The sequence below is a fragment of the Martes martes genome (genome assembly GCF_963455335.1).
Source record: "Martes martes genome assembly, chromosome: 6".
Lineage (NCBI taxonomy): Eukaryota > Metazoa > Chordata > Mammalia > Carnivora > Mustelidae > Martes > Martes martes.
The window spans coordinates 57,444,130-57,471,855 of record NC_137893.1 but is presented as its reverse complement, the minus strand read 5'-3'; positions in this window follow the sequence as shown (position 1 = coordinate 57,471,855).

The window sequence follows — 27,726 nt, the reverse complement described above, 5'->3', positions numbered from 1 at the left end:
ACAGACAAAAACAAAGCAAAACAAGGCTACACAACAGCTATCAACTTGGTAAAGTTAATATTGGTATTATATCATTATACAGTTGGTAGCCCATATCAATATTTCCACATTCATCTCAATAATGTCCTTTACCCATTTTTTAAATCCAAGACTCAATTAGAGATCATACATTGCACTTAATTGTCATATTCAATATACCATTTAGAGCCAGAAGAAAACCATACTCTTTGAAACACTTCTATCCAGTAGGACTTCTTCTTCTTCTTTTTTTTTCTCTTAAATCTAAAAGGAACCACCATTTTTCCAAATCAAGAAAGGTTGCTGGGTTTGCTTGCTCATCATATGTGCAGAGCCTGATGCTGTGCTGTTTGCTCTGTCTAGACTTTTCTGATAGTTCTCCATATCAAATTAATTGATGTGGACATTTAAAAAAAAAGTTCATATTTTGAATTTTATTTTCATGGGACTATTTCTCCTGAAATAAAAAGGTAATACCTAAATATAGGCTAGTGGTTGGCAAACCTGTTCTGCAGAGGACCAGATAGTAATTATTTTAGGTTTTGTGGGTTTATTTACTTATTTATTTATTTTAAAGACTTATTTATTTGACAGAGAGAGAGATCACAAGTAGGCAGAGAGGCAGGCAGAGAGAGAGGGGGAAGCAGGCTCCCTGCTGAGCAGGAAGCCCAATGCGGACTCAATCCCAGGACCTGGAATCATGACCTGAGCCAAAGGCAGAGGCTTTAACCCACTGAGCCACAGAGGTGCCCTGCTTTGTGGGTTTAAAATGGTCTCTTTCTCAACTATTCAATGCTGCCACTGTACCTTGAAAGTACCACAGATGATATGTAAACAAATAGGCATGGTAGTTTTTCAATAAAACTTTATTTACAAAAACTGACACTGGCCAGGTTTTGTTCCTTAGGGAATATTTTGCTGACCCTTCACCTAGGGTAACATGATAATAGTTGGTAATAGTTAAGGAAATAGTATTCTGGGGTAACTTAATTTTATGTTAGCTGCGGCATTCTGGAAACAGTCTTTTATAGGTGAAAAAAAATTTCTTTTGGTCTTTGGAGAATATGAAGCCTGATCTCAAGAGACCCACAAACACCATTTTAAGAAATTAGTAAGTATTACTCCATGAGAGCATTTTTTACTTATGGATTATCCTTGCAAAAAAGAACTGAGTCTTTACAATGACAGAGAGTTCAAAGATTTTTATGTAAATAAAAGAACAAACAAAATTAGAATATTCTACTGGAAACTTCAGACCCACAGTTTTTTAGGTTTTTATTTAACTTTCAGCTAGTTAACATACAGTATAATATTAGTTTCAGATGCGCCATATAGTGATTCAGCACTTCCATACATCACCCGCTGCTCATCACAAGTGTGCTCCTTAACTCCCATTACCTATTTCACCCCAACCCCCACCCCTCTCCTGTCTGGGAACCAGCAGTTTGTTCTCTACAGTTAAGAGTCCACATTTTATAACTATCTTGACCTGGTGGTATGAGTTTTCAGTGACTGTAACTGGTTTTTGGGAAGTAAGCTTTACTGAGGTGAGAGGGGTGGTTAGTGCCACTCTCATGCCCTCAAAATACAGCCAGTGTACTCTGTCTACACTGGGTGGCCTGCCTAGCTGCTCTCTCTCCACTTGTTCAAATACACATTGACATAAACTATGCAAATCCTGAACTGCCAGGTGATCAGGCCTAGAGCCTTCTGGTGCTTTCAGAAACTGAATGACAAATTGCTTCCCTCATCCTTCTGTTCCCAAATTCTTGAGTTTGGTTGTGTATACTACTTAATTGAAAAACAATATGAAATCACTCTTAAAAATCATTTTTTAAAAGTGAAATTTCAGGGATGCTTGGGTTGCTCAGTCAGTTAAGTGTCTGACTCTTGATGGCATATCAGGTCTTGATCCCAGGATTGTGAGTTCAAGCCCTGAGTTCTGTTCCACACTGGGCATAGAGACCACTTTAAAAAAGAAAAAGGTGAAATTTAACATTTGTATAGAAAAACATGAACAATCTTAAGTTTACTACATCAGTGAATTTTTATTAAATAAATACAATAAAACAAAAAATAAAAAAGCAACAAATAAAGCATCACAGTCTGCTACTAGCCTCGCTCATCATCCCTCCCAGTAATCCCCTCCCCAGCAAAGGAAACAACTGCTGTTGACTTTTATCCCATGCATTAGTTTTCCCTGTTTTGGAATGTTATAATAAGAATTATATACTGCATACTTTTTGGTGTCTTATTTTGCTTGATGTTATGCCGGTAAGATTTAAGCATTGCTTGTATGGCAGTAATTTATTCATTATCATTGCTGTAGAATATTCCATTATATAAACATTTCCCACTTTATCTATTTTGTTTTGATGGAAACAAAACTGTTTCTAGATGTTGGTCAATACAACTAATGCCGCTATGAACCTGCTCGCTCATGTTTCTTTGGTCTTTTGGAGCTCATAGTACAAGGAGTGGAGTTGCTGAGTCATAGGTTATATATATAAATTCAGCTTTAATAGATAGTGACAGTTTCCCAAAGTAATTACACCAATACTCATCCCTACCAGCTGTGTGAGAAATCTAACAGGTCTTTTGAAATTAAATTGTCTATTTATTCTTACTGATCTGTAGGAGTTCTTTTATATTTCAGATAAAAAGCTTTTTTAGGGTGTATATATTACAAATACCTTCTCCCATTCTATGACTTGCCATTTCATTCTCTTAATTATATGTCTTTTTAAAAATTTGTACATTTTATTTATTTTTTTAATTTAAATTCAATTAATCAGGTATAATGTATTACTAGTTTCAGAAGTACAGGTCAGTGATTCATCAGTCTTACATAATACCCAGTGCTCACTACATCAAGTGCCCTCCTTAATGTTGATCACCCAGTTACCCCATCCTCCCATCCTCTCTCCTCCAGCAACCTTCAGCTTGTTTTCTATGATTAAGAGTCTTTTATGATTTGTCTCCCTCTCCTGATTTCATCTTGTTTTATTTTTTTCCTCTCTTCCCCATGATCCTCTGTTTTGTTTCTAAAATTCCACATATGAGTGAGATCATATGATAATTGCCTTTCCCTGATTGACTTATTTCGCTTAGCATAATACCCTCTAGTTCTGTCCACATCGTTGCAAATGGAAACCTTTCTTTCTCTTTCTTTCTTTCTTCTTCTTCTTCTTCTTCTTCTTCTTCTTCTTCTTCTTCTTCTTCTTCTTCTTCTTCTTCTTCTTCTTCTTCTTCTTCAATGAGTGAGTAGTATTCTTCTCTGTCCATTCATCTGTTGATGGACATCTCAGCTTTTTCTGTAGTTTGCCAATTGTGGACATTGCTGCTATAAACATTGGGGTGCAGATGCCCCTTTGGATCACTGGATTTGTGTCTTTAGGGTACTAGTACTGCAATTGTTGGGTCATAGGGTAGCTCTATTTTCAACTTTTTGAGGAACCTCCATACTATTTTCCAGAGTGGCTATACCAGCTTGCATTCCTACCAACAGTGTAAGAGGGTTTCCCTTTCTTTGCATCCTCACCAACATCTGCCATTTCCTGATTTGCTAATTTTAGTCATTCTGACTTGTGTGAGATGGTATTTTACTGTGGTTTTGATTTGTATTTCCCTGATGCTGAGTGATGTTGAGCATTTTTTCATGTCTGTTGGCCCTTTGTATGTCTTCTTTGGAGAAAGAATGTTCATGTCTTCTGCCCATATCTTGACCATTTTTTGTTGTTGTTTTTTGGGTGTCTAGTCCTTTATCTGATTAGACATTTGCAAATATCTTCTTCCATTCTGTCAGTTGTCCTTTGGTTTTGTTGACTGTTTCCTTTACTGTGCAAAAGTTTTAACTTGATGAAGTCCCAATAGTTCATTTTTGTCCTTGCTTTCCTTGCCTTTGGCAATGTTTCTAGGAGGAAGTTACTGTGGCTGAGGTCAAAGAGGTTGCTGCCTGTATTTTCCTCTAGGATTTTGATGGATTCCTATTTCACGTTTTGATCTTTCATCCATTTTGAGTCTATTTTTGTGTATGGTGTAAGGAAATAGTCAAATTTCATTCTTGTGCATATGGCTGTCCAATTTTCCTAATACCATTTGTTGAGAAGACTGTCTTTTTTCCATTGAACATTCTTTCTTGCTTTGTCAAAGATTAGTTAACCATAGAGTTGAGAGTCCATTTCTGGGGTCTCTATTCTGTTCCATTGATCTATGTGTCTGTTTTTGTGCCTATACCATACTGTCTTGATTATTACAGCTTTGTAATAGCCCTGGAGTCTGGGATTGTGAAGCCACTAGCTTTGGTTTTCTTTTTCAGCATTCCTTTGATTATTTGGGGTCTATTCTGGTTCCATACAAATTTTTGGATTATTTGTTCCAGCTCTGTGAAAGAGTTGATGTTATTTTTATAGGGATTGCATAGAATGTATAGATTGTTCTAGGTAGCATAGACATTTTAACAATATTTGTTCTTCCAATTCATGAGCATGGAATGTCTTTCCATTTCTTTGTGTCTGCTCAATTTCTTTCATGAGGGTTCTATAGTTCAGAGTACAGATCCTTTACCTCTTTGGTTAGGTTAATTCATAGGTACCTTATGGTTTTTGATGCAATTGTAAATGGGATTAACTTTTTAATATCTCTTTCTTCTGATCATTCTTAGTGTATAGAAATGCAACTGATTTCTGTGCCACTTTGATTTTATATCCTGCCACTTTGCTGAATTCCTCTATGAGTTCTAGCAATTTGGGGGTGGAGTCTTTTGGGTTTCCCACAGAGTATCATGTCATCTGCAAAGACTGAGAGTTTGAATTCTTCTTTGCCAATTCAGATGACTTTTTTTTCTTTTTGTTGTCTGATTGCTGAGGCTAAGACTTCTAGTACTATATTGAACAGCAGTGGTTATAGTGGACATCCTTGCTATATTCCTGACCTTAGAGGAAAAGCTCTCAGTTTTTCCCCATTGAGAATGATTTTGATGTGGGCTTTTCATATATGGCTTTTATGATATTGAGGTATCTCTGTCCCTACACTGTGAAGAGTTTTAATCAAGAAAGGATGCTGTACTTTGTTGAATGCTTTTTCTGCATCTTTTGTAAAGATCATATGGTTCTTGTACTTTCTTTTATTTATATAGTGTATCACATTGATTGATTTGCAGATGTTGAACCACCTTGCAGCCCAGGAATAAATCCCCCTTGGTTGTGGTGAATAATATTTTTAATGTACTGTTGGATCCTATTGACTAGTACTTTGGTAAGAAATTTTGCATCCCTGTTCATCAGGGATATTGGTCTGTAATTCTTTTTGGTGGGGTCTTTGTCTGGTTATGGGATCAAGGTAATGTTGGCCTCATAGAAAGAGTTTGGAAGTTTTCCTACCATTTCTATTTTTTAAAACAGCTTCAGAATAGGTATTAATTCTTCTTTAGAGGTTTGGTAGAATTCCCCTAGGAAGCTGTCTGGCTCTGGACTCTTGTTTGTTGGGAGATTTTAAATTAATACTTCAATTTCTTTGCTGGTTATGGATCTGTTCAGGTTTTCTATTTCTTCCTAGTTCAGTTTTGGTAGTTAATACATCTGAATGCATCCCTTTCTTCCAGATTGCCTAATTTGTTGGCATATAGTTGATCATAATGTGTTCTTTTTAAATATTTTATTTATTTGTCAGATGCAGAGTGAGAGTGAGTGAGCACAAGCAAGGGAGGAGCAGGCAGAGGGAGAAGCAGGCTCCCTGCCAAGCAGGGAGCCTGATGTGGGACTTGATCCCAGGACCCCAGGACCATGACCTGCACTGAAGGCAGACACTTAACCGACTGAGCCACCCAGGTGTCCCAATCATAATGTGTTCTTAAGATTGTTTGTATTTCTTTGGTGTTGGTTGTGATTGCTCCTCTTTCAATTTTGGGTCCTTTCTCTTTTGGATAAGTCTGGCCAGGGTTTATCAATCTTATTAATTCTTTCAACAGCTTCTGCTTTCATTGATTTGTTCTGCTGCTCTTTTGGTTTCTCTTTCATTGATATCTGCTCTAATCCTTATCAATTCTTTTCTCCTTCTGGGTTTAGGCTTTATTTGCTGTTCTTTCTCCAACTCCTTTAGGTGTAAGGTTAGGTTATGTATTTGAGACCTTTCTTATTTCTTGAGAAAGGCTTGTATTGCTATATATTTCCCTCTTAGGACCACCTTTGCTGCATCCAAAAGATTTTGAACTGTTGTGTTTTCATTTTCATTTGTTTCTATGATTTTTTAAAAATTTCTTCTTTAATTTTCTGGTTGATCCATTTATTCTTTAGTAGAATATTCTTTAGCTGTTATGTATTTGAGTTCTTTCCAAATTTCCTCTTGTGGTTGACTTCTAGTTTCAAAGCATTGTAGTCCAAAAATATGCAGGGAACGTAACCAATCTTTTGATACTGTTTGAGACCTGATTTGTGACCTGGTATGTGATCTATTCTGGAGAATGTTCCATGTGCACTCGAGAAGAATGTGTATTCTGTTGTTTTAGGATGGAATACTCTGTATATATCTGTGAAATCCACCTGGCCCAGTGTGTCATTCAAAGCCCTTTTTTCCTTGTTGATCTTCTGCTTAGATGATTTGTACATGGCAGTGAGTGGAGTGTTAATGTCCCCTACTATTATTGTATTATTACTGATGTGTTTCTTTAATTTTATTATTAATTGGTTTATATAATTGGCTATTCCCATATTAGGGGCATAAATATTTATAATTGTTATATCTTCTAGTTGGATAGACCCTTTAATTATGATATAGTGTCCTTCCTCATCCCTTATTACAGTCTTTGATTTGTCTGATATAAGGATTTGTCTGATAAAAGGATTGCCACCCCAGCTTTCTTTTGATGTCCATTATCATGATAAATTGTTTTCAGCCCCTTCAACTTAAGTCTGGAGGTGTCCTTGGGTTTAAATTGAGTCTCTTGTGGACAGAATATCAATGGATCTTGCTTTTTTTACCCAATCTGATACCCTGTGTCTTTTGATTTGGACATTTAGCCCATTTACATTCACAGTAAATATTGAAAAATATGAATTTAGTGCCATTGTATTACCTGTAAAGTCACTATTTCTCTATATTGTCTCTGTTGCTTTGGGGCTCTGTCTTTTCTTGAAGGATCCCTTTTAATATTTCCTGTAGGGCTGGTTTAGTGATCACAAAAAAATCTTTTACTTTCTGTTTGTCCTGGGAGCTTTTTATTTCTCCTTCTATTTTGAATTACATCCTAGCTGGATATTTTTCTCATTTAACACCCTGAATATAACATGCCAGTCCTTTCTGGCCTGCTAGGTCTCTGTGGATAGGTTGCCAGCTTATGTTTCTACCTCTGTAGGTTACAAACTTCTTGTCCTGAGCTTCTTTCAGGATTTTCTTTTGTGTCTGAGATTTGCAAGTTCCACTATTATATGTCTGAGTGTTGACCTATTTTTACCGATTTTGAGGGGGCTTTGATGTGCCCCCTGGACTTGAATGCCTGTTTCTGTCCCCAGGTTATGGAAATCCTCCACTATAATTTGCTCCAGTATACCTTCTGCTCCCCATCCTCTCTCTCTCTCTCTTTCCTCTTCTTCTGGGATCCCAGTTATTCTAATATTGTTTTGCTTTATGGTATCACTTATCTCTCGAATTCTTCCCCCATGATCCAGTAGTTGTTTATCTCTCTTTTTTCTCAGCTTCTTTATTCTCCATCATTTTGTCTTCTATATCACTAATTCTCTCTTCTGCATCATTTATCTGTTGTTAGAACCTCCATTTTTTAAAATTGCATCCATTAATAATCTTTTTTATTTTGACTTGATTAGATTTTGGTTCTTTTATTTCTCCCAAAAGGGATTCTCTAGTGTCTTCTATGCTTTTTTCAATACCAGCTAGTATCTTTATAATAGTTTTCTGAACTCTAGTTCTGACATCTTACTTATATCCATACTGATTAGATCAGTACTGTCTTTTGTTCCCTTTTTGGAGGCCAATTTTCTCTCATCATTCTTGCAAAAAGTGGTTACTTTTCTATTTGTTGAGTTGTAGCTATTCTTTTCAGATCTCTGGTTGAGTTCACAGGTGTTCAGAATGATTTGATAGCTAGCTAGCTGAATTCCTGGGACCAGACAAAACCAAGGTCTCCTATTCCTCTGCCATCTTGGACTCTCTCAAATTGTGTTTTTTGTTGAGCAGATGAACTTGATTTCAATAACATTAAATTTATCAATACCTTCTTTAGAGTTAGTGCTTATCATGCTCTAAGAAAACTTGGCTTATCTCAAAATAAAGAAGATATTCTTCTGTCTTTTTGCTAGACAATTGTCTAGATATTTTATTGTTTTACCTTTCACATTTTATTCTTTTCAAGGACCAACTCTGGATTTGGTTAATTTTTTTCTATTATATACTTGTTTTTCTTTCAGTTAATTCTATTTTTATATGTATCATTTTCTTCTACTCTGTTCATATTTAATTTGCCATTCTTTTTGTAATTGCTTAAGGTAGACATTTACAAAATTTTCAGATTTTCCTCCTTTCTAATATATACATTTAAGTATATAATTTTTCTTCTAAGTGTAGCTTTAGCTGTATCATATAAATGATGTTATGTCATATTTATTTTTATTATTCAGTTATATTGCCTAATATCCATTCTTGCCCTTTGTAGCTCAAAATTAGGCAAATACCTTGAGGGAAATGTGGTACAAATGTTGAGGTTATCTTTTTTTGAGGATCATGACGTCTCAAGTCATAAATGCCCTTTTAACCTCTTAACTTTTGACCTCCAAAAGCTTAATAGTGCCCAAACCACCAGTTTCTGCTCAGTTTGATTGCTGCACCAATCATGAACCAGCATATACCTAGAAAGGGAAAATTGTGGAGAATAACAGGTAACTCAATGTGACTTCTTTCTTTCCAGGACCTTACACCCTCATATCCTGACTGCCTTCATTGCTGTCTCATTTTTTTTTTTCCCAAACAGCTATTTCTTAAAAGTTTTATTCAGTCTTTATAGATCTCCTCAAGGGGAAGCTGGCCTGGATCAGATATTCTGTCATAGCAGAAACACAAATTGCCTCAGCAAATAAGTTTGGAGCTGGGGAAAACCTCATAGATTAAGGTTTCATGACAGATCAAATGTCATTACCTAGGTTTCATTACCTAGTGACAGTACTAGAATTTGTAATTCTTGATTCCTTATAAAGCACAAAGAGCATGGGGATGTGGCTCAGGGGTCACAGATAAGGCACACATGGCAGCTGGACTTCTCATTCCTCTCCACAACCTCAGATTTAGGGACAATGATTTTCTAATCCTGTAAGAGGTCCTAAATGCTCCCAACTATGTGAATTATAATTTTGAATACAAGAAAAAAATAGACCCTTCAACTGTGTTCCCAGACCATGAACCTCTGTTGGCAGTTGATATTGTATGACATATGGTTCTTGCATTTACCATGTACAAAGACTAAGACTGTGGGTACAAAGATGAAAATCACAAGTTTTTCCTCACTGAGAAAGAGAGAGACAAACAATAAGATAATGGTTTTCATGTGGGGGTGCCTGAGTGGCTCAATTGGTTAAATGTTGGGTCATGATCTCAGGATCGTCAGATTAGTCCTGAGACGGGCTCCTCAGGGGGAGTCTGCTTCTCCCTCTCTGTCTGCCCCTCCCCACATCTGTGCTGCCCTCCCCCAATAAATAACATACAATAAGAGAAAGAAAAGAAAAGAAAAGAAAATGATTTTCATGTGGTTTAGACGAAGTGCAATGGAAACACTGCTGAGGAGCAAAGAATTGCCTGGGGAGTTAGGAAAGCCTTCATGAAGGAATGTCAAAATAACTTTCTAGGCCCAAAATGGAGATGCTCCTGCCTTGGATGCCACATCAGCAAACAGAAGCTCAGGTAACTCTGGTGTCCCTGAAGATATCTGTTCTGCTTGGCCAGAAACACAGTATGCTGTTCAGCCAGTCCCCAAATGCCAAACCAACTCTGGCTCTATACTCACTTCCTGTTACTTATTCATTTTCTATTTTTCTCTTTGTTCTTTAGCCCATAAAAGCTTCTTGCCTCCCACTCCATTTTGCAGTTATCTGGACCCTTGGGAATGGAGATTGTCCACTTCCTGAAATGGTAAATAAAGTTTCTTTTTATCACCTAATTGTCTTTTCAAATTATTTTTTAACATGTCCTAACATATATACTCACATGTATGTTTATATACAAAGCCTGTCCCCACATGCAGATAAACAGACCAACACACAGACCAACTATTGTGCATCCAACTTTGTGCACATTCATATTCCAAATTATTCTCTTCTATGTAACCCAGGCTGGCAATCTGCTTTTGACCTCTTGGTTTATCCCCTGCCTCAGCTCTGCATGCACCCCTCAGATCTGCTGCTAGATGCTGACTACCTATTCCAGCTTCCTTACCAGACATGAGTCACAATTTATCTCCACATAAACACCCTCAAGTCTGAAGAAGCACCAGGAACCACCCAGGGGTGTCCATGTGGTTCTGGGTTTGCCTTGAAAATTTTGGAAGTAAGTTAAGCACATGTCGAGTCTTCTGGTGAATCTTAATCCTGAAATTTGAATAACTACATGAACTTCCCACTCCCTCCATTTCTTCTTTTCCTCTGAACCCTATAATTTTTTTGTATTCCCAGGAAAAAACAGTGGTCAGCCAGTGAAAAAAAAAACTCTAACCCATCTGTTATGAAGAAATAATTGAAGCACAGAGGATGTCTACCTGCCTCTTCTATACCCTGCCCCTACCCCAGCTCCTTCTACCCTACCAGTAGCAGAGCCAAGGGATTTTCTTTCCCTGATGTACAATTACAACAGCAAATGTCATGTGAACTGAACACTGGAAAAGCCCTCAGTGTACTATTTATTACGGGCTGCATCACTGGGTTTCCATTTCTGTCTGCTATGATACTTCTTGGAAATACAATGGAAATTAGAATAAAAATATTAAAAGTGTATATAGGTGTGCCTGGGTTAACTCAGTTGGTTAAACATCTGCCTTAGGCTCAGGTCATGATCCCAGGGTCCTGGGATTGAGCCCCATGTTGGGATCTCTGCTTAGGGGGGATTCTGCTTCTCCCTCTCCCTCTGCCTCTGCTCTCTCTCTTTGTCAAATAAATAAATAAACTCTAAAAAAAAAATAAAAGTAATATAAACATTTTTTCTCTTAGGGTGTATTAATGTCATACTTATGCCAAGAAACTACTAAGAACTGGAAATTTAAATATGAATAAGAAAAATCACTGCATTCAAAGAAACTTGATAAATACACAGATAATAAAAATAAATATGATAAGAATTATGGGATTATGGAGGATAGAATAATTAATTTAGGTATTTTGAAGAAAATATAAGAATTGTTCAGTAGGGATACCTGGGTGGCTCAGTGGGTTAAGCTGCTGCCTTTGGCTCGGGTCATGATCCCAGGGTCCTGGGATCAAGTCCTGCATTGGGCTCCTTGCTCGGCAGGGAGCCTGCCTCTCTCTCCGCCACTGCCCGCCTCTCTGCCTGCTTGTGTGCTTTCTTTCTCTCTCTTTCTGACAAATAAATAAATAAGTAAAATCTTAAAAAAAAAAAAAAAAAGAATTGTTCAGTATTTGAATTGTGCCTTGAAGGTAAGATAGAAATTGTATAAAACTTCATACATGTAATAATTTGTAAAATGAGATCTGCCTGTGTTTATTTCCTTAAACGCCATTTGTTTATATATTTAAGGAGCAAAAACCTTAAGACAGAAGTACCCCTGAGAATGGACTGACAAGGAGATTTTAAGGATGAAAGTAAATTCAAGTAAACAGCCAAGGCACCAAGACTAACATTTGTTATATTGAAAAGGTTTGTCTACTGCCCTTCATGGCAAGATAAGAATATTGACCAGAGAGATGTATGCATAGGACTCTGGCCAAGGAGTTAGGTGGTATTCTATTCTCGGCTTTACAGCAAATGTGCTTCCTGACCTTGAGTTAATATCTTAACTTCCTTTTGTTTTCAGAATCTCTCTATTCCATCGACATTTGGATTATTATGTTTCTCATAAGTAACCATCACCATGGGCCTATCCCAACATGCTCTCATTTCCCAATGACAATGGAAAATAAACAAATGTTTTTGCTCAGATTTGCCAAACAAGAGGATGTTAAGTTCAAGTCTTTAAAATGAAAATAGTCCCACTAATCAAGATAACTAGAGCAATCACAATTGATTCTTAAACTCCATGATGAATCCTGTGGAGAGAGTCACATGATGGGGTGATGAATGTGGATGTTCCTTGTTTTAAACAGACAGTTTCAAAGTGAACAAAATGTTAAGGAAAAGGGAAAAAGATGGATACATATTGACTAGAGCAACAAAGGCAGGTGTATATGAAAACCAAATGGAATATATAAGGGCTCAGTTTACACAGGAATCACATGGAGCAGAGGAAAATATGAATCTGGTCACACCAAGTGTCCTGCAGCTAAAATGATCCATTGGAGTTGTTCCACACTGAGCCATCATGTCCTTGACATACAGACACCCTTAGAGTATGAAGGTAAATTACAACAGGCTCTATCGTCTCAGTGCAATTATTTTTATGGTAACTACCCTTCTGATGGTTTCCTCACCATGCACCTTCATGTGTCACTCATTGGCTCTCAACGTGTGACCACTCCACCCTGTTTCCAAGGTTTATCTAGTTAGAGTAAAACGTTAACAGAGAAATAAGTATGATAGTAAGCCCAGTTTCTTATGAGTCTAGAGAGCTTTTGGGCTACACAAATGAAGTTTCTGTGCCTACATTTAGAGAACTACCCCGGCACCATGTTGAAAAGACCACTATGGCCCTCCCTTGATTCATGCAGCCTTCTTCACTCTGACCTAGCCTATAATTGGCAAGGCAGAAAACAATCTAAATTCTTTCTTTAGCCATAACTGTATTTAGGATCTATAGCCATATGTCCACATCTGTACAGCTCTAGAACTAGCTCTGGAACTATTTACTCTATCTGCCTTGCTACCTACTTATTATCTTCCCTAAAACACGTACATTAAAATTGAGGGAAATCTTAGGTGTACATTCAAGACTGCAAGTTATCTTGGAGAACATCTTCTTTCTTTAGAAAGGGCTCAGAATCACCCATAGTCAAAAGAGTGTGGAGAGACTATTCACTTCGTAGTGTTGGGGAAGCTGGGGGAAGGGTGAAATAATCCAAATGGAATGCCTCTGACATATCATTAAGAGTTTCTTTAGTCATATGTAGTCCATGAAGGACAGAGTGGAGGTAGAGGTGGTTCTTCCTCTCCCACTGGAAGCCTTTGGGAGTGAGGCAGGGATCAAGAATGTTCATGAAAGGACCCTGCGACTAACCCCATTGTGGGTGGTGCAGTGTGTAAGCTACAGTCATCCTGCAGGAGGCAAGAAGGCAGACTGGATGGTGTCCCTGTGAGAAGCAGAGAGCCTGAGCCCTGGGGAACAGGAAGGACAAGCTGGCAGGAGGATGCATGGCCACAATGACAGGGAATTCCAGAACACCAAGGACTTGCTGTTTTGTAGGTGGACACTTCCAGGGACTAGATATGTGGATTTGCTCACTTTGCACTCCTTTTCATCTGCTGTGATTTGCTCTGGCAGGTTGGAGAAAAGGGCCTGAAAGCAGAACAGGAATATTTCCCTTGAATATTTGATCTCCTTAAATATAAAATTGTTTCTATATTGCTTGATTTAGTCTATTTTAAGGAACAGCAAATGTATTGAATAGCGTTACTGCCTCTTTATTTGAAAACAATGTAATCACTACTGCGTGGAAAACAGGACTCCGTGTGCTGCCAAGGTGCAGAAGGCTTTGTAGAGCTCTACCTCACTACTGAAAAGTAGCATTCATGGACAAAAGCACTAGCACAGCACCCTGAGGAGAATACATGGTAACAACGGATCCCCCACATTTTACAGGTGAGGAAATAAGGCTTAGAGAGGTTAAGTGGCCTGTTCTGGGTCTCACTTTAGAGAAAAGACAAATTCTGTTGTTTGATTCCAAACCTCAGGCGCTGAACCACGGTGCTCAAAAACTGTTCAATCAATGTAGCACAAAGGAAACACGCTTCTAATGTTGCTACTATAGAAATGCAGGGGTCCTGGGGCATCTGGGTGGCTCAGTCAGTTAAGTGGCTGCCTTCGGCTCGGGTCATGATCCCGGGGTCCTGGGATCGAGCCCCCCATCGGGCTCCCTGCTCAGCGGGGAGCCTGCTTCTCCCTCTTCCTCTCCCTCTGTCTGCTGCTCTGCCTACTTGTACTCTCTATCTCTCTGTCAATAAATAAAAAATAAAATGTTAAAAAAAAAAAAAAGAAATGCAGGGGTTCTATAAGGCAGGAATAGCCACACAGTCTGGTCTTCAGCATCTTACCTTGTTCCCATTTCCATGGGGCCAACTGTTAAAGACAGAACAGAGGAATGGAACCTATTAGAAAGCTGCCAATAAAACTGTGTCTATCTTCTATTAGTGCTTCTGCTTAATGCAAAGAGCATCATTAATTGAAAACAATCCTCTTTATCTATGTGGCTGTTTGCAATTTATAAAATGTTTTCATAGACATTATCTCTTCTTTCATTTGATTATGATTCAATCTTAGGGAATTTATTGGTTCACACCTATCTGCATGACTTCAGATATTGAGTAAAATGTTTAAGGTAGGGGAGAAGAGCTGTGAAAATTGGTCATTCAGCTATGGCCAGGTGCTTAGTATCCTGGAGACACACCGTCCATATGATTGATTGGTTTTTCTTATTCCGTCAGGATGTTTTGTTAAAAGCTTCAAACTAATCTTTAAAAAAAGAAAGAAAAAACTTGAAAATATATTCAGTATTTTTTATCTGGCTGGTTTCCCAGATATTTCAAGTATATTTTATTTACTAGCATCAGAAGTTAAAGTAAGCCATTGTGTGGTGGATTTCATTCAATCACTTCTTTTTTCTCATCTACACCTACCTGCCTTTTGAAAAATTCATTTATCCATCTCTCAAGATTCACACCAAAACAAATAAACACACCCCAGCATCAAAATATATAAAATAATGTTTGAGTTAATGACATTCCCTATGATTTATTAACAAATACTCAGACAGAAATCATAAGCTTTTAATCATTAAAACTTAGGTCTCTAATTGACATCCTAATTGATTGATCAGAACAAAATTAATTTTATAATTATGTCATGAAGTGTATATATCTTGTATTTAGTTATCAGAATTTCAAACCTAAGTAGTTGGAAATTATATGAAGGACAAAGAGTCTCCTCTAATCTCAACCAGACAACTCTAAATTCCTTTGTTCCCACCAATTGCATCTTCTCAAAAATAAGTTGTTTCTCTTGTATCTTAGAAGGCCATTCACAAAAGTCAAAGCTCCCTCATTTGCCATGCATCAAAGCACACTTGGAATTAAGTGTTAGAGAAACATGCACATTTGCTAAAGTGTTCTGCTTTCTTTGTTATTGTCCTTACTTTGTGGTTAACATAAAGGTTATGACACCCTACATGTATCTTTTTTTTTTTTCTTCTAATTCCCAAGAGAATTAAAGCTAGGTATTGTCTTTTTTCCAACAATTGCTGTCCTTGATACTGACCTTAAACTAAGTTCTTTAACTATCTTTTACTCTTCTTTGCTTAGTGTGTATTCTTCATGTTATAAAAGCATATGGTTAGAAAATTTCTAACAGATTCTAGTGTCTTATGAACAAATCCTTGTCCCAATTAATTCCTGATACATATAAAGGCCCTAAATTCACACAGCAATTGCAAAATCCTTGATGAATCATCTTTTCCATTTTTTGAATGGAGGATCTATTCATCCTGGGTGTTGCCCTTACAGGTGAGGTCATGGCTGCCATGATGGCCTCTAGTAGAGTCACCGGGAGTTGATCACACTGTGCTTCCTCCACAGCTATTCTCACAGAGCTCTTGGAGACAAGGCCCCTATCTCAACACAAGAGTGGCAACTGATGCTCTTGCAGTAAGATCCTGCTTTAAGATACACTCGTATCAGAAAGATGACCAAAATGTTCATTATTCAGCTACTTTTATGTATCCTAAAGTTTACCTCAAGGTGTGCCAACTGTTGACCCACACCATATCACCTTTGGAGCTGCAGTGTTCTTCTGGGTTGCAGGTGAGTTCAGCCATTCACTGTATCTGAATTGCAACCCCAGAGCTAGTGTCCTTTCCTCCCAGGTATGGTGAAGTCGAGAGCTCCATTCCCAAATATCTCCCACTGTCATTGTTTGGAGGTTGATGTGAGGTCTTATTTGCCTCCCAGTTTCAACAGATCAGGCACTGAAAAGCCATTATATAATTACCTAAAACTTTCAGAGATCAGTAGCAGCACAAAGCATATCTCAGTTTAAGCTGAAAGCTAAATGATCTCTTAAGGACACACACCTAACAAATCCTGTACTCCGTATCCCCAAGAAGACTGGGGAGGAGACACCTCTTAAATTTAATCCATCCAGGAGGAGAGAGCGAGGTTTGATTTAGGTTGCAAAGCCCTGCCCTTGAAGTTGATAATTCCTATTTTCTGAAGACCTGATCAGCTATTCTAGCAAATAAGTAAAAGGGCTTTCCTGAAGGATGAAATTTCCTAGTCTGGAAAACAGGAAGCCAGATTTCTATTTCAGTTTTTTTTTTTTTTTCCTCTCCAGATACTGTATAATCACAATTAGTCAAACTACAGCTTCGAGTTATTATAATGTTGAAGATCAAGACTTTCGCTTGTCTGCAAGAAAATGACATTTTGAATGGAAAAACAAGAAAATATACAATAGAAGGCAGAAATATACAATAGAAGGCAGAATTGTATACCAACGCAGGGATCTTGGAAATAACTCACAAGCAAATAATTATTCTATGGAGATGCTCTGGAAGAAGTCAGAGTTTTTTTTTTTTTAATTGAAAGTTAAGAGCTCTTTTCTTAACAAAGATTACAAAGCAAACACTATGCCAACAACTCAAAAATTCAGAAGTCTGGATTGACATAATGTCATTGCCAAGGGAAGGGATTTCCTAATTTTAAAGAAATTCACTGCGAGCCTGAGTTTACTAGTTATGTCACTAGCCAATTAAAGAAAACTAGCAATTAGAAAGTGATTATAAAATCAATGTAAGATCATAAGATAGGGAACAGAAGGGAAACATGGGAAGATTTTCACATTTACATGACTACTCATAAAGAACGTGCTACTATCAGTGGAACGTTAAATATATTTTTTCTTTTGCTTATTGCAGAAGCTTGGTTTTAAAAAACCTGCCACTTTGTTTTATTTTTTATAGATTTTCACATGCTAGTATTAAATGAAATCCATCTCTTTTTAATTGTTTATAGACTTTGTCATTTCAGTCTCATTAATTCTATGTTATAGCTGTAACCGTTTTTGTAATACCAAATATATACCCAGAAATGAATACACAAAAGAGAGCAAAAATGAAGAAATTTGGAGGTTGTTGTCAATCTCATCTCTGATGCAGGTGAATTTTTTTGTTCTGACTTTTTTCCAGAGTATCCCTAATTGTTTTTACCCTGTATAATCTTGCCTTTAGTGACTTTTGTATACCCCCTATCTATTGCTAAATTAGGAGGGAAATGATAGGTAGTGGAGCAGATAACCTGGGTTCACACTCCAGCTCTGGCACTGAGAGTCAGTTTAGATAAATCTTGTAGTGCTCAGAGGCCCAGCATCCTCACCCATAAGACTGGTTAATAATGTTTGGTTTAGTACGATGTTGTGGAACTGAGTTCATATTCTTGATGCATCTAGTTTAGTGCCTCACACAGCTGGCACCCAGTAAATGGGAGATTGCTCAGAGCAAGTGGAAACAGATTGTTTCCCCAAATTTACCTTTTTTTCTCTTTCTGACTAGCCTCTTCTTGGCCTGATCTCTCTTTCTTTTTCAGTGAATGCTCTTCATTAGGGAGGGCATACGTACGTTTCACATTAGTGAAAATGTTCTAGCTATTACACTACCCAGAGTTGTCAGCAAACCCTTTCTCAAATTCTTTGTCTCCAGATTTCTCTATCCCTCTATTCACCTTCTTCATTTGTTGAAATGACAAACATCTATTCTTAGGTGGCTCACCCAATATTAAATTGCTTCAGCCTAGTCCATATGAGTGCATGAAAATGTTTTTCTTAAGGTCTTAATGGTTTTTAAAAAATAGCTATTATTATCCCCAATAATTCCTTAATCATGTTAGAGTCTTTTAATAGTAAGGTAATACATGTCAAATACTCAGGAGACCATGACGCAGGATAGAAACTCGGGTAAATTTGTTTAAGGTCCCTTCTCAATGTCCCTACCTTTACTCTGCCATAGTAGTTATTACTCTGTAACATATTTTCTGGCTTATAGCTCCTCCAATAGACTGTGAGCTCTTCTTAGTCACACTCTTTGCATTTAAAGAAACCAGCACACAGTCTAGTTCATAAGAGTCCTTCAGTACAGATTTGCTGAATGAATAGAATGGTTTGCCAATATTGTAATATTTCTTTACTAATTTTGTCAAGAGAAATTTTTATGATAAATGGAATGTAATTTTAGAACAAATAAAATAACTTCTGCCTCTCATCAGATTTTTAAATATCTGAGATTTGGAATGTTTGGCTGTTTAAATGAAACAGATGAATCCCACTCATATAAAAAGGTGAAATGAAGCATTCATTCCTGGCCTAAAATAATTCCAATAAATAAAGTAAAGAAGTGGTCATCTGGCAATGCTCAGCCTGAAAGCTCATGTATTGTCGTTTTGGTCAAGTTCAAAGCCCTAGTTCAAAGACTCCCCATATTCCTTCAGCAGAGGTCCCTGCTTATGGAAAAGAACGTGTTTTTGAGCCACTCTCTGTGATGCCAGGGAGTGAAGACAAGGGAGCTGGTAGTTCCCAACTGAACCAGTCCAGAGAACTCAGGTAGAAAATTAGATTAGAGAATCCCTAGTGCCCTGAAGTAAATTAGGCAGAGTTAGGATACCTAAGTCCTTGGGAAGGAAGTAGAGCCTTCTCTGCCTTCTTACCCAGGTCCATGACCTTCAACAGATAGAATTTCTGTCTAGGAAATCAAATTTTGACAGAATGTATCAAATTTTGTAACATCAGAGCCAATTAGCTGGTTACAGTGTCCAATGACAAATAAATTAACTAACAGATTGTCGTTCTGCTCCCTTCTCTACTTATGCTATGTAACATACTAAAGTGCATATAAATAAAACTTATTTTAGATAAGTTAAAGTACTGTACAAAGATGCTATTTCTGTAATAGCTGGCAGATGGCCAATTGTGACTATGCTTTACAAATTTGTTTCCTTGCCTTCAATTCATTTTGTTCAATGACAATTCCTGATGAACCAATTTCATAATCATTTCCTGACAGTGGGGGGAATCACTCTGTAATAAAAACGTTTTTTTCTTCTATTTATTGCAAATACAATATTGTTGCAACAGAAAAAATGCTATCAAAGTTACACTGGTGGTAATTCTGTATTTGGGTTTTAAAAAGTCATGATGTGCATTTTGTGGGTGACTTGAAGATCAACTGCTGAGAGGTAGAGGGGAAGTTATTAGTCATTTCAGTGGAAGAAGGAGTGAGTTGAGAAATGTCTCAGAGGACATACCTTCTTTCTCTTGCTTTGTGAAAAAATTTGCATTAAAATTATTGGAAAGAAAGGTTATCAAATACAAAACTGAACTTTTAAATGTTCTGGGAGAGATGAAGTAACGTGATTTTTATGAATGTTTATGCCAGGAAAGTCAGTGTATTCTACCCATAAACATTTATTAATCATCTGCTATGTGCTAAGCATTTTAGTTCCTGTGAACACAAAACCCTGAGGGAAGTATGTAAACAAATATTGACAGTGAACTACAATATTGGCAATGAAAGAGGTTCATCCAAGATGCAATAAAATCACAGAAAATTAACACTTAAGTTCGCCCAAAATAATCAGAAAAGATGTCACTGGAGTTTGCAACTCAGTGTTTCTTTTCTCCTTTGACATCCTAATGAACAACTTAAACTGAACTAAGCTAATATTTTTTCCAACACCACCAAAATCAACCCCCCCCCCCACTCCACCTTCCCTACACACAACATCTGGACCAGTTCTGTGCAAGGCACTTGGGTAAATATCTCCCTTTTCTTTTTTCCTTTTCTTTCTTTTCTTTTCTTTTCTTTTTTCTTCTCTTCTCTTCTCTTCTTTTTTTTTTTTTTTCTTTTCTTTTCTCTCCTTTGCCTTTTCTTTCCCTTGGGTTCACCAATCCTTAACTGCAGGGTGACAAGTTACCTAACTCTTTGATTCACTTTTGAGTTTGAAGGGAAAGGTCACAGAGGACACTAAGCCTGCTTTTAGTGAAGGCCATAAGCCAGAGACAGTCAATAAGTCTTTCCAGTTCATCTGTGGCCTAGCTCAGACCCTAGCCGTTTGAAATCAAACTGTTTTATCCATTCATTCGACTGATATTTATTGAGCTCTGCAAGTGCTAGGTTCTATTCTAGGAGCTGAGGATAAAGTGGTAAATGTAACAGAAAGTTTCCACCCTCTTAGAAAATTGAGGTGGGAAGAGGTGAATTTATGTGCTGAATCAAATGGAAATTCACTGGCAGAATCAGGCTTAGCCCTTCAGATCTCTTAACTCCCAGAAGTCATGGAGGTATTTTTCTACTGTTTTGCTACTTGAATGTGCAGGATTCTGAAAGTGTGTGAGTGTGTGTGTGTAAGAGAAAGGGGGGGGGAGGAATACAAGTATATGCAGTATATGCCATGCTTATTGGATTCTGCTATTCATCATTTAGCCCATTGCTTACCATGATCTTATATATGACATAGTCCCTGTCCTCAATAATTTTATTCTCAAGTAGGTTAATTTTATGTAGTGCTTTAAGCATAGTATGTCCCTGATAAATATTTATAGAATGAATGAATGAACATATGACAAGTAAAATGGCTGGTGGACAATTTACTAGGACCATGTTAATCACGCAGAAACATACAGTAAAATAAATGATTCACAAATGGAAAAAAACTCTGAATGAGGATGCTATGAGAAAGTGAACCCTCTAATTTAAAAATGTTCTATTTCCAAAACAGGTTCCCGTCTAATTTTTTCACCCAAGGTTAATTATTGAATGGGTTTGGCCTACATTGACATTGTTTCCAGGCCCATTTTCAAATTTAGTTAGGATTTCTGAAAGTCTACCAGTGGTCCTTACACAGAGCAAATGCACTCTCACTCCAAATGCCTGGACTGTCACACACCAGGTGACACAATCACTCCAGCTACTTACCAGTCAGTGTGATTTTCTCTCTGCCATTAGGGCTGATGGGGAAAGGGGCTGAAATGGCCAGGACACATACATGTGGTCAGCCCAAGTTTGCATCTATTTTTCCTTCTCAACCTGCCTCCCAGAACTTCTCTGTTGTTAATAATTACCCATTATTATAACTTGAGAGATTTCATGTGTGTAAAAGAACTAATTCCCTTTGTTGAAATGAGCACATCTGTTTTGAAGTTCTAATATCCCCTCGATGGCATTTTTCCTTCCTTTGCCATAGTTCTGTGGCTAAATTATTTCTGTGGTTGTCTTTCATTTCTCTGGGGCCTGTTTTCCTGGTAAGGAGGCGAGCATTAGCTCCGACAGCCACAGAGTATATTCAAGCCACAGTGAAAATTGTATCTAATTTACTCTCTGAAATGTGGAAAACAATATTGGGGAAGAAGCTAGAAATCAAACAGTAATAAGGTTTGAGGAACAATTCTGCCATGGCTGTCAGAATGTTGATTAAAGATAGTCTCTCTTCATTTGATCAGCCATTTCAAAGCTGGGAGAATGAGAAAGACAAGGGAACGGTACTTTGCTTCTCAATGACTGAAAGGAAACTCCAGAAAGAGACGGATTGAGGTTCCAGAGCTGAAGGTGTAAGGACCTGTGTCACTTGTGATCAATCTCATGCTTGAGTCTGAGGGACTGGCGTCCTCTTGAAGATATGAGCTTGGGCGCCCACCATCCCACACACTCCCAGGGAGCAGCACATTAACCTAACACCCAGTGGGCCTCCTGGAGGTAGAGGAGGGATGCTCTCGAGATAATTTCCTATGATGGAGAGCACCTGGAGTAGGATGTGATGCACATTAATTCTTTTAGTAAAACAACTTTGCACTAGAGAATCTTTATGAATCTGAAAAATGTCTATTTGTGCAGGCGTCAGTAGTAACTTTATATCATTTTATTTATTTGGCATGTTTTATTTTGCATATGTTTATTTTATATATTTTATACTCATACATTTTATATTAAAACATAAGAAATACTTTGTGGAGGGTAGGTTATGTTACACTGGGTTTTCCAGAGGCAGAGCCAGAGACAAGGATTTGGGTACAGACATTTCTTTGCCAGGGGAGCCTAGGAAGTGGTGACAAAAGCATGGGGAAGAAAGCAGGTGTGGGAAGGAAGCCAATACACATACCATGTGTGATAAGCAGAGACTGTATGGGCACCTAGGGCTCTGTTCCTCAGGAAGCCTCTAAGCTACTTTGTAAAAACCATGGTTCAGAGTTCTCCTTTCCAAAAGGTGAGGAAGCTGGGGTGTCCATCCACCTACATCTACTCCATCACTTGTTGAGGTCTACTGCCAAAGAAGCATTATTAACACCAGGAACTTCAGTCTTAAAAAACTTAAGCCTGAGTCTTAAAAAACTTAAGCCTGAGTCTTAAAAAACTGAACACACTCCTGGAGCCAGACAAAACCCTTGAGGAGAAAGGTAGAAGTTGGCAGCAAGAAGCTGTGTGTGTACTTGGGAGCAGTGAGTATTGGGGAGAGAAGGGAGGTGCGTCCACAGCACCTGTTACAATGTGCTGATCACCTCCTGCGAGGGGAGACTCATTTTCAGAAGGACAATAACTGTACAGCACAGGACACAAAGGATGAGAATTTGGCCAAAGGATTCTGGGAACTGGGAAACTGCTTCTTCTCTTGTCCTCTGTCTACCCCAGGGATTTTTAAAAGCATTTCCAAAAAGAAAGGAAAGCCTTTGAGAATTGCATGTAAATAAGAGAAACAAAAGCATTCTCCTCATATTTTCTGCAGACAACATCCAGTTCTGCTGCTTTCTGCAACCAATTTTTACCCCAGCTCATAAAAAAAAAATTTATTGTTTTCTTTCCTTTTAGTTTATGAAGTGTTCTCACACTTATTAGCTCCTTTGATCTTGAGGATGCATACAGTCTGTTCTCATCTACATTTTCACAAGAAGAAGCCAAAAGTACATTGTTATTAAATGAATTGCTTAATAGAGCCAGGGATAGAACGTGCATCTCAATTCATATTTATTGAGCATCTATATTCCAGAAGACATGCTCAGTTTTAGGGATATGGAGATTGACGAGACAGTCCTCATCTTTGACATAGTCAAACAGCTCTCCTCCTACTGATTCTATGAGATTATTGATCTAACTCACCTCTTACTGTCTGACCCATCTTCTCATGACCTTGCCACTACCTACGCACCCACCTCTTTTTCCAATCTTGCACTTTAAGTTCAGCAAAGAGGAAAGAAGAAAACCATAAATTCCCCAAAACACATCACAATCAGGCTTTTGTCTTTTACACATGGCTGTTGCTTCTTACTGGAAATCCCTTGTCTTGTTTGTCTACCTTGAAACCTCATTTCAATCTTGTCTCCGGTGGAAGGAACTTTCTAGTCCCAAGATGGAGCCACTCCTGCCCTGGTGCCATGTCAGCAAACTGAAATTTAAGTAATTTTGGGGTCCCTGTAGCTGCTCTGCTTGGCCAGAAACACACTGTGTCCAGTCAGCCAATCCTCAAACACCACGCCAACTCTGGGCTCTATACTTGCTTTCTTGTTCTTTATTCATTTTCTGTTTTTCTCTTTCTTGTTCCTTATTCTTTATCCCAAGAAATCTTCCTGCCTCCCACCCCATTTTGTAACTCTCTGGAACTTTGGAAGTGGAGACTGCCTGCTTTATGAAGTGTTAATAAAGTTAATTTGTATCACCTAAATTCTCTTTTTCAATCATTTTTAACAGACATTAACTAATGCAAAAGACTAGAAAATTACACTCTGAAAAGCATGGTGTTTTATGTTTTGGGGGTTTTTTGGGTACATTTATGTATAGATCCTTTCACTTTTTAAATTAAAATCCCTATGCGAGGAATTTTATCTCAAGTGTGCTAAGGGAAACAAGAATATAGACTATTGATATGTTGACTTGCAAACCGTTTTATCAATTGATCGATTGATCATTTTATATATTGTTCAGTTCCACAACTTTAAAAGGGAACACAGCAAAGTCTGGTTGAAAATGGAAATAATCACTATTGAGCTACTGGGCTGTGGGATTACAGAGGACCACGTGTGTTCCCAGATTGAGATTTCATTCCAGGTTGGCCAGCCTTCAGATCGGCCAACTTCCACTGAAAACATAGGCAGATGTCCTTGTAGGGATGATACATCAGCTTCATCAGTCTACACCTAGTGTGAATTGATAGAAGATCTTTGAAAAATTTCCAGGACACAACTTTGGAGTACTTGACCCCATCAACCTATTCTTCACTAGTCTATTTTTCCCAATAGCAGGCTGAATGAATCTAGTTACTTTGCGTTTAATCACTGGTATAGCACAGAGTCCACATTCTGTGGCCTCCTCTTTCCTCTTGTTCTCACTCACAGGAACCTCTCTTAGGTTGGCCCCCTCAAGTTTATCCTTCTGTGGACATTAGTCTTAGTTGATGAGACACCCTTTCCTCCCTTGGGTCTCTTTTATACTTTTCAATTTTCTGATTTAAAAAGAGAGAAGGGGAATTAATTAGAAGCAGAATTTTAAGGGGGGATGATGGGCTCTCCTGAGGCCCACTTTGATGGTGGAAGGGCATATATCAATGAGAAACCCCCTTTGGTGGGATCTTTTCTCCCATCCAGAGATTTATTACCTGCAGCTTTTCTCTACTCTAACTTTTAATTTTCTACTCTAACTTTAAAATTCTTTTTCCTTGTTTACTTTGAAACAAGATGCTTTTCCCTCACATAAATCCATTTATTATAATTCAGTTATTTTATTTTTTATTTTTGTAAAGATCGGTTTATTTATGGGACAGAGATCACATGCATGAGCTGGGGGAGGGGCAGGCATGGAGAGAGACACCCAACCTCTCTCAAACAGACACCCAACCTGTGGCTCCATCTCACCACCCTGAGATCGTGACCCGAGCTAAAATCAAGACTCAGCTGCTTAGCAGACTGAGCTACCCAGGCGCCCCAGGAAACTTTTTAGATTAAAACTGTTCCTTGATCTTCATGTTTTCATTAATTTCCAGCTCTTGGTCATAGCTGGTGTGAAAATGATTGTTAGAGTCATTATTTTTCTTCTTGTTTTCCTGGAGATCACATCAACATTGCAAGGAGAGCGTACAACAGGAACACAACTCCAGATGAAACCTGGAACTATGAAATAAGTCAAAGGCCTACCAAAACAAGTGGAAATTGAACAGAGGAAGTATGCGGAGGGAAATAGGACTCCAATCTCAGGAAGCCCTGGGTCCTTATACCTCTCTGAGGGGAAGAACACAGACCAAATCCTGGGCCCCAGACAGGAGGAACAGGTAGGAGTTCCCCAGCTGACAAAAGATGTTTGTTAGAAGCTGAAGTTCTGCTGCAGGGGGGAGGGGAGAGACTTTACATTAGCCCTCAAAGTTGACTTAGAATAATGTTCCAGTAGCCTTGCCATTTGGTGTAGGCCCCAATCCTAGGTAAATTTCCTGCGGCTCACCACCCTCTCCTCCCCTCAATTAATCACACAGTTCCTTATTATTTCTTTTTCTTGTCTTTCCCTGCACCTCTTTTTCCACAACATTTCATTTCCTTCCAGAAGGCTGCCCATTGGTTTTGATGTGACCTGTTGTTAACTTAACTTAATCTAAGTAGACTTTTTTTTTTTTTAAGATTTTATTTATTTATTTGACAGACAGAGATCACAAGCAGGCAGGCAGGCAGAGAGAGAGGAGGAAGCAGGCTTCCGGCCAAGCAGAGAGACCGATGCGGGGCTCGATCCCAGGACCTGGGATCATGACCTGAGCCGAAGGCAGAGGCCTTAACCCACTGAGCCGCCCAGGCGCCCCAATCTAAGTAGACTTTTAATTTTTGCTTAACTACAGCAGTTTCTGACATTGTTAAAAATGATTAAAGAAGACAACTTAGGTGATACAAACTTTATTTAACACTTCATGAAGCAGGCAGTCTCCACTCCCAAAGGTGCAGAGAGCCACAAAATGGGGTGGGAGGCAAAAGCTTTCTTAGGATAAAGAATAAGGAACAAGAAAGAGAAAAACAGAAAATGAATAAAGAAGAAGAAAGCAAGTATAGAGCCCAGAGCTGGCGTGGTGTTTGAGGATTGGCTGACTGGACACAGTGTGTTTCTGGCCAAGCAGAGCAGCTACAGGGACCCCAAAATTACTTAAATTTCAGTTTGCTGACATGGCACCAGGGCAGGAGTGGCTCCATCTTGGAACGAGAAAGTTATTTCATCATCTTTAAAAATTAGTCTTACATTTCAACCAAAAGTTGGCCAACTTTTTAAGACAAGTCACCAAAACCAATTTGCTGAGAGATCGGTTTGTTGAATAACAGTTCTTTGAATAAACAAAAATACAAAATGAAAGGTTTATTTTTAAGTAATTTCTACATCCAACATAGGGCTTGAACTCACAACCCTGAGATCAAGTGTCACATGTTCCACTTACTGTACCAGATGGGTACCCTAAGGTATATAAAATCTTTTAAAAGAAAAAAAGTTTCTTGAATGTATACAGTGATGAAAATAAATTCCTTATGACTATTTTAATAATTGTATTCTTCTTTAATATATTCAGTGAAAAGAGTACATCGAATATATTCAATTTAGCTATATTTTAAGAAATGTTTAATTTGATTAAAGTTAGGGATAATTTAGCATTCTTATAAATATATTCTTTAAAAAGTTATGTAATATATAATTTTTTAAGAATTTACTTCAGCTTTATTGAGATAGAATTGACAAAAAATTGTAAGATATTTAAAGTATACATCACAGTGATTTGACATATATTGTGCATGCATTGTAAAAGGATTTTCACCAACTACTTAATGGACATAATGACATATCCATCCCCTCAGGTATTTACTTTTTTTTTTTGGTGAGATCATTGAAGTTCTACTCTCTTAGTAATTTCAATCATATAACACAGCATTAATAACTATAGTCATCATGCTCTATCTAAGATCCTCAGGCCTTATTTATCTTATAGCTGAAAGTTTGTACTCTTTCACCAACCTCTCCCTATTCTCCCGCCCCAGCCTCTGGCAACCACTTCGCTACTCTCTGTTTCCATGATTTTGGCTTTTTTTTTCTTCCTTTCATTTACATTCCTCATACAAGTGACACCATACAGTATTTATCACACACACACACACACACAGACACACACAATTTCTTTATCTGTTTATCTGCGGATGGACTCTTAGATTGTTCCCATGTATTGGCTATTGTGAACAATTCGACAATGAACATGGAAGTGCAGCTCTGTCTTTGATATCTGTTTTTCATTTCCTTTGGACATATACCCAGAAATGGGATTGTTGGATCATACGGTGGTTCTAATTTTAATTTT